Source organism: Pteropus alecto, unplaced genomic scaffold (assembly GCF_000325575.1).
Source record: "Pteropus alecto unplaced genomic scaffold, ASM32557v1 scaffold113, whole genome shotgun sequence".
In the NCBI taxonomy this organism is placed as follows: Eukaryota; Metazoa; Chordata; class Mammalia; order Chiroptera; family Pteropodidae; genus Pteropus; species Pteropus alecto.
In genome coordinates this window covers 4,782,418-4,790,371 of record NW_006433949.1, presented here as the reverse complement: position 1 = coordinate 4,790,371, position 7,954 = coordinate 4,782,418, and the positions used below count along the sequence as shown (strand labels likewise).

The following is a 7,954-nucleotide window of genomic DNA, read 5'->3' as shown; positions in this document are numbered from 1 at the left end:
CTGGAATCAAACCAGCTGTCTATTAATAGAAGAACAGAAAAATAAACTATGCTACACTCATACAATAGAACACTACACAGCAGTAAAAAGGGATAAACTGCTACTTCATGCAACAAAACGGATGATCCTCACTGACACAACAATGAGCAAGAGAAAACAGACACAGCACAACACATGCAGCATGATTCCATTTTTATATGAAGTTCAAAGACGGGCAAAATGAACCTAGAATGACAGAAGCTGGAAGGGCTGGTCAACACTGAGAGTGGAGTGTGGACTGGGAGGAGTCATCGAAGGGGCCTCCTACGATGCTGCAGGTGTTCTGCATCTTTATCTGGGCCTGACTGCGTGCTTAAGATTTATTTATATGCCCTAAGTACATTATCCTTCGACTAAAGAAATCGTAAAGATAGTGACACCTCTATTTCACACACTGTAAATAAATAAAATATGTACACACACACCCCAGAACTTTAGCATTATATAAAATAAATACCAAAATACCGAGATGTCATCCTGGTCATTATTTCCATCATTGTCCATGAAGGTGGCCATCTTGCAAGTAGCTGAGAACTGACAACAGTAACACTTATGACTTTGTTGGGAAATGTGTGGGACTTTGGCACCCAACCAGCTCACCAAGGTAACAGCGGTTTCCTAAATGAGACGAACCTGCCACCCTCATTAAAGGAAGTGGGACAACTGGAGTCCACCTGTGACAGGATTCGATATATATGCAAATGTGTCAGGAGGAAATGACTGCAAAGCCATGGCAGTAAAGTGCTCTCCATAAAGACGGCATAGCAGTAAACATGAAAACTACCTTTAACAAGTAAAAGGGTTTAAGTGCCAGGAAAACAATAGGGTGATTATTCACCATGGAAGAGCCTGCATTGGAATTTATTGGCGGTGAGACAAGGTTGGATGTGCCAAGGTATAGAATACAGCCTGGTACCTGCCTTCTCAGGAACAAGGTGATCAGCCAGGTAACAGGCATATGATACGGTAAGGTGCTATCTCCGATCTCATCATTTAAGGAGGAAGGCCATGATCAGAGACAAACTAGTTTCTAAATAAGAAAGCCAGATACAAGATCAGAAATTATTTTCTTTACTTAGAAATTAGTTCATTGATGCATACATTTACTAATTGCTATTTATTGAGCACTTACTATGCACTTGCTTTAGACAATTTATCGGAACATTTTCGGAGTCAGATTGCCAGGACTCAAATACTAGCCCTACAGCTTACTAGTAATCTATAACCTTGGGCAAATGATTTAAAATCTCTATGTCTCGATTTTCTCATAGTAAATGAGGCATAATAGGGTTAAGCATAATAAATGATATGTTATAGGGTTACGTTATGATTTAATATATATAAAGAATACTTAGAACAGCACCTGCTCTGTATAAATGACAACTTTTTTGTTAGTGATTCTACTCTCTTGGATTGTATAGTTTGTGGGGACAATTTATGCCGCAGGTCATCATTGACAATAGAACAATTAATGGAGCTTAATATTTACTGTGGTCAGGGAAAGAAACAAAGAGAATTCTGCCAAAAGCACTGTCATCCTAGTGTGACTGTGGACAGAGCCCAGCTGCACCCCTTGAGAAGCAATATTGGAGGCTTCACACTACAATGAGGAGGGGAATAGATTTCGTGAAATTACAAGTAAACATTCAAATAATGAAAATGAATAGTTTTTTCAAAAAATAGCGCTTGGACAACTGGGTAGCCACATGCAAAAGAATGAAGTGTGAGTTACCTCTCACCGTACACAAAAATAAACCCCAAATGTATCAAAGATCTAAAAGTAAGAACTAAAACTATAAAACTCTTAGAAGAAAATATAGGGGTAAATGGCCTTGGGTTTGGCAATGAATTCTTAAATATGACACAAAAAGCACAAACACCCAAAGAAAAACTAGATAAACAGGACCTCATCACATTAAAAAAACTTCCATGAAAGTGAAAAACAAGCCACATAATGGGAGAAACATATTTGCAAATCATTACCTAATAAGGAACAAGAAGTTTTATCTGAAAAAGTAAGAAAGTAATTTAAAAAAAAAACCCACACAATCAAAACTTGGGCGAAGGATCTGAATCGATCTTTCTCTACAAAAGACATGAAAATGGCCAATAAGCATGTGACAAGATGTTTGACATCATTAGTCATCAGGGAAATGCAAATCAAAACCACAATGAGATATCACGTCACAGGCACTGGGATGACTAGAATCAAAAAGTCAGGTGTAACACTACTACAAGGATGCGGAGAAATCAGATCCCTCATACACCACTGGTGGGAAAAGAAATGATAGAGCCACTTTGGAACACAGTTGGGCAATTCCTCAGATGGGTAAACGTAGAGGTACTGTATGACCCAGTAAGTCTACCCTAGGGATCCACCCAAGAGAAATAAAAATATATGTCCACACAAAAACGTGGACAAGAATGGTTATAGAAGGATTATTTACAATAGTCAGAATATGAAGCCAACCCAAATGTCCATCAACTGATAAATGGGTAAACGAAATGTAACATGTTCATACAAGGGAATATTATTTAGTCGTAAAAAGGAACAAAGTATTGACACATGCTACGACATGGAGGAACCTTGAAAACATTATACGAAGTGAAAGCCAGTCACAAAAGATCACGTATTATATGATTACACTTATATAAAATGACCAGAGAGAGCAGGCAAATCTATGAGACAAAAGGCAGATTAGCGGTTGTTCATACCTGGGGAGGTGGGAGGTTAGGGCGGTGATAGCTAGAGAGCGTGAGACTTCTATATGAGCTGATAAAAATATTCTAAAATGGACTGGGGTATGATTGTCCACATCTCTGAATACACTAAAAACCATCTAATGATATACTTTAAATGACTAAATTACAGGTATGTGATTTCTCAATAGAGCTCTTATTAAAATTTTTGAGGATATGCCAAAAAGAATTGAACCTAAAAGATAAAATAACCACGACTATTTTTTATTATTATTTATGCCTACAGCACCTGGTCTTCCTAGGTGGTCTCCCATCCAAGTACTAACCAGGCCCGACCCTACTTAGCTTCCAAGATCAGACATCGGGCTTGTTCAGGGTGGCATGGCCATAGACCATGGACCATGGCTCCATGGGGGCATGAACCCAAGACCTTCTGCATGTAAAGCAGACATGCTAACTGCTATACTATGGAACCACGGCCAATGACCATTCCTTATGTGTTTATCTTGTGCTGTGCACTGTGCCTTCGATACACACTTAGTAAGCATTTACTATGCACCAGGCACCTCTCTAGACTCTGAGATACAACACACTAAATAAATTTCCTGCCCTTATGCAACTTACTTCTGAGTGGAGAGAGGTAGACAATAAAATATCAAATATTAAAGTGGTGACAAATGTTAAAAAGGAAGCAGGGTAATCATATAGAAAATGACGGCATCTGCCATTTGTAGAGCATGAGTCATGGAAAGTTTTACTGATAAGCAGCAGGACTCCACGAATATTTAGTGCCAGGATCTGTCTCATTCCTGTGGGCAGGCTGGTCCTTAACCCCACAGCAACACAAGGACATCTTCTCGTCATACCCGAGTGTCCCAACATACAGAGTTGGACAATCTCAGTCTAGTCCACTGTTTGTAAACTGTAGGCTGCAAGCTATTTGTGGTGCCATGAAATTTATTTAGTGGACTGAAACCGGCAGTTTTAGGATGGGATAGGATTGGATGGAATAGGATGGAATGGGATGGAATGTAAAATATCCCAGGGAAATAGTTATGTGTGAGCCTGTGAATGTGAGAGCATGTGTGCATGCGTGCATGTGTGTGTGCGTGCGTGCCATGTACTGGTTGTCATATAAAATGTATTTCTTACCAAGGATCGTGTCAAAACATTTGAACCTAAATCTAGTCCATTTCCCACTCACACAGCCCCAGGGCAGCTCGCGCACACCTGCCCTAAAAGGCACCTTGGCTCTTGATTTGTCTGTTGCCTCCCGTGCTGGCTGTCAACAATTTAATTGATCCAAAAGATGAACTAGCCTGCAGCTATGGAACAAGAAAGGTCTTCTGTGTTAATTGTGACGCTTACTTTAAGCAAGGCAGGAGCTCCATGTGTGTGTTTGCATTTTAATGAGTGCTTACTTTTTTACTTTGTCTAGTCACCTCAGTCCCTAGTCTGCAGAAGAACCCCCAGACCCAGCCAAGGACATCTCTCTGGGTCCAGATATGCCAGGTAGGGGAAGGGCTGGTGGTTCCCTCTCAAAACAGTGCCAGGCCTCTCAAGAGTGGAATTACTGGGGTCGGACAGGTATACATTCCAATCTCGATGCTGTCACCTCTGAACTGTGTGACTCGGGACAAGTGAAACCACGCCTTGGAGCCTCGGTTTCCCCATCTGCAAAAAGAGGTAATGATAGTACCAAACTCGCAGGATTATTATGGGTTAATAATAATGACCATTTATACCTAACGCAGCGCTTACAGGGACTGTGCATCTTAACCCAGGTAATCCACACCACAACCCTGAGAGATGAAGGGTCTAAGTTCCCCACTTTACAGATGAGGAAACTGAGGCCAAAGAGTTTCAGTAACTTGCACGGTTACCCAGCTGGTAAATTTTGAGGGTTGAGCTTTCCACTTACTCTCTCTGCTCAGTTTTACCAATAGCCGCTTAATGAAAAAAGATTAGCAGCCGCTACGGAAAATGATATCTAAGAGATTATGGGAATCTTTAAGACTGCTTACCAAGAATTTGGGTGCTCTTTCCAGGCACATAATAGCATGGCTCTTTCCCACCCTCTTGAATTTAGGTAGGTTCATTCGCTTACGTTAGCTAATAAAACACGGATGGAGGGGATGTGTGCCACCTCTGGGCAAAGGTTTAAAAGAGAGCACGCAGTTCAGCATATTCCTCTTCTTCATTCTGTAGTGATCATGAAAATATGTCAACATGGAGCCACCATTAACGTGCTTTCCTGAAAAGCGAGGGTGAGCAAAGACGTCCCTGCCAATATTCCTTTGTCATAGTACAGGAAGGAAAAATGAAGTTTTCTTATGTTAAGACTCTGATATTTGGGGTTATCGTTACCATAGCAACACCTAGCCTATTTTGACTGATAATAATAGGTCCTTCCCAGTCTGACCTATTGTAGCTACCATTTATTGAACTCTGCGTGTTAGATTACGTTACATACTTCAATCATTTAAGCCTGGCCGTAACCCCAGACAGAAATCTTGTTAGCATACCTACTTGTAGGTGAGGAAACTGGGGCTCCAGTTTGCCCAAATTCACACAGCTAAAAAGTGGCATGGTCAGGACCCAAACCTAGACCAAAAATACTTGCCTTCCTCACTCATGAGAACTGAGCACGGTCATGTGCTGAAGTCAGCTTGTCCCAGCTCGTAAGAGCTGATTGTGGGCCTCTATTCCCAAGGTGCCGCTCAGGAACATCACACTGGTAATTTGAAATACACCACGGTGGGGATGTTTACACCATGGAAATTGGCAGATGGTACAAATCAGAGTTTTTCTTTTTGACTGAAGAGCCAATTTGCCCTTATACTACTGATTGGACCCATATGATCTGAGCCAGCCATACTGAGTTCTAACCCACTAAACTTGCCCAGAGAAAGGCCCAGAAGTTTATCCAGGACGCCTTGAAACTCCCCCAAAGTGTTTTAGTTGATGAGAAAGAACCCGTAGTGACACTAGCACCAAGTAGTGGAATCACAAGTTGAGCTGCTAAGAGCAAGAACAGAGAAGGCGCGCGGCAGGGTGGCTAACAAACAGGCTGCAAGAGGAAGAAAAACATCCAGGGGGGAGAGAAGGCCTTCCAGGAAGGAGAGCAGAGTCTTTAATCTGCGGCGCACACGTTTTGTTAAGTCTGCATAATTCATGAAACACAAGAACCTCCCGAGGACAGCTGCAGTTCAGGGCAGAAGATCAAGTTGACAAGTTTGGCTCTGGGGTAGAACAAGTGGGAAGCGGGGTGGGGGTTGGTTGCAGGAACTGACCTATATTTCTCTCTGTTTACACTGTAGCAGGAGCTGTCTCTGCTCATCCACCTCCCCAACCAGGCTTCCCCCGAAGACCAGTGTTCTCGGGGAGGCTTCTGGAACGTGGCACCCCAAGGATGGCTACCGCGTTGGGTTCCGGTGGCTGCTGCCACATTTTCAGACCATTATGTTCATTCTTGCAAAGACAGTGATAGTAACTCTGCCACTTACAGGTGGGGTGACCTTGGGCAAGTGATCTTACCTCTTTAAGCCTGAGTTTTTCTTCTGTAAAAGGAAGCTAAGAGCTCCTAATTCATAGGGCTGTAATGCACAGTGCCTGGCACGTAGTAAGTGCTTGATAAATGGTGGCCGTCAAACTTTTAATTACTACACGGAAGAATAATAGTAGAAATAATAATTGTAATATTGAACGGTTCCATGCACTATTCTGAAAGCTTTGCTTAAAATAAATACTTTAATCCTAATTGCGAGCTTCTGATAGGTACTAGTCTAGATGAGGAAGCTAAGACAAGAGAGGAAGCGTCACTTTCCCAAGGCACAGTGAACGGTGGGGCCAACCAGTTATTCGGCCCCTGATGAGTGACAGAGAGTTTATAAACACTACCTCTCATCTAGACCTGCACAACTTTGAGAGTTAGATCTGTTTGTTTCCATTCGAAAGATGAAGAGACTGAGGCTCTAAGAGTTAAGGTAGCTAACCCCAAGTCACTGAGCAAGCAAGCAGCAAAGTAGGAATTCAAGACGAGGTCTGTTTGTGCCTAAGCGCGTGTTTCATTCAACCATCTTTCATTCCCAGACATAAAGGCAGCTGCCCTTCTTCAGGCTACATAACATTCAACTGGCAGCTAAGATGTGCAAGATGCTAGACTTAAGCATTTTCCAGGTATCCTCTTATCACGACAGCTGCAGGAGGTGACAGAGTGGGAAACAGGCACAGAGAGGCTGGCCATTTATCCAAGGCCACACAGCTAGAAAGTGGTCGAGCTGGGATGTGAACCCAAGCTGTCCTGACTCCAGAGCCTCACTGCTTAACCACTGGCCTAAATTCTGTCAAGCTATAGTGTCTATTCAACAAATATCCTTGACTTGTTGAAGAAAAAGATATTCCTGACACTTGTTAAAGGATGGTAAGGCAGAAGTTTTTAGGGGAAGGGGGAGACTTCTGTTATAGATATAGGATTTTGCAATAGGGGAGAGAGACTGGGCTTGACTCCAAATGAGGAGGAGTGCAAATTTATAAGCCAAGGAGTAGGTTGGGGGTCAGTAGGGGTTACTGAGAGGAAACATTAGGAGTAAGGCGGGGATTCTAGCTGAGTGGACCTATTAGGTCTTGCTAAAGGCAGGCCAGGGTGGTCAGACATCACCTGGGCAATGAACCCAACAAGGTAGGAAGGTGATAAGATATCAAGGAAGGACAAGCTGGCTGAGCAGGATTCTTATTAAATGTAGAGAGGGACACAGAAGCCCAAAAGTCAGGGCCTAGTTGAGAAGAGAGTTCAGAGGAGACTGGCTAGAGTTTAGGCAAGGAGAATTGTCACCCGCCATGAAAATCTCGGGTCCTTCTATTCCCTTTGACCAATATCGGGCTAGGCTTGAGAGGGAGAGGAAGGAAGGCAGAGGGGAATTCAGGAGCTTGAGAGAGAAGGGCAGATAATTGAGGGAGGGGTGAAGCTGGGGCTAAAGATGATGGACAGAAAGCTAGACCAGTGGCCAGTGGGTTAGGCCAGCCCTCCCCCTTCCCTTGGTCTTCCTTCCTTCCCACTCCTCCACCCCCCACCACCCCCCGCAGAGAAATAATCCCAGGACTATTCCACGTGTGTCCTGGGAACTGCCAATTAAAGCAAGCCTGCGAAGATCTCTCTATCTCCTTAAGGACAGAGCAAATATCTCTGCGAATGCCTCCTGAAAAGGCAGCAGCT

At 43.1% G+C, this 7,954-nt stretch overlaps 1 pseudogene; it reads right to left on the bottom strand.

The window, feature by feature from the left end:
• Nucleotides 1–3,016: 3,016 nt before the first annotated feature.
• On the bottom strand, nucleotides 3,017–3,132 carry LOC112477238 (annotated as a pseudogene).
• Between the last annotated feature and the right edge of the window lie 4,822 nt (nucleotides 3,133–7,954).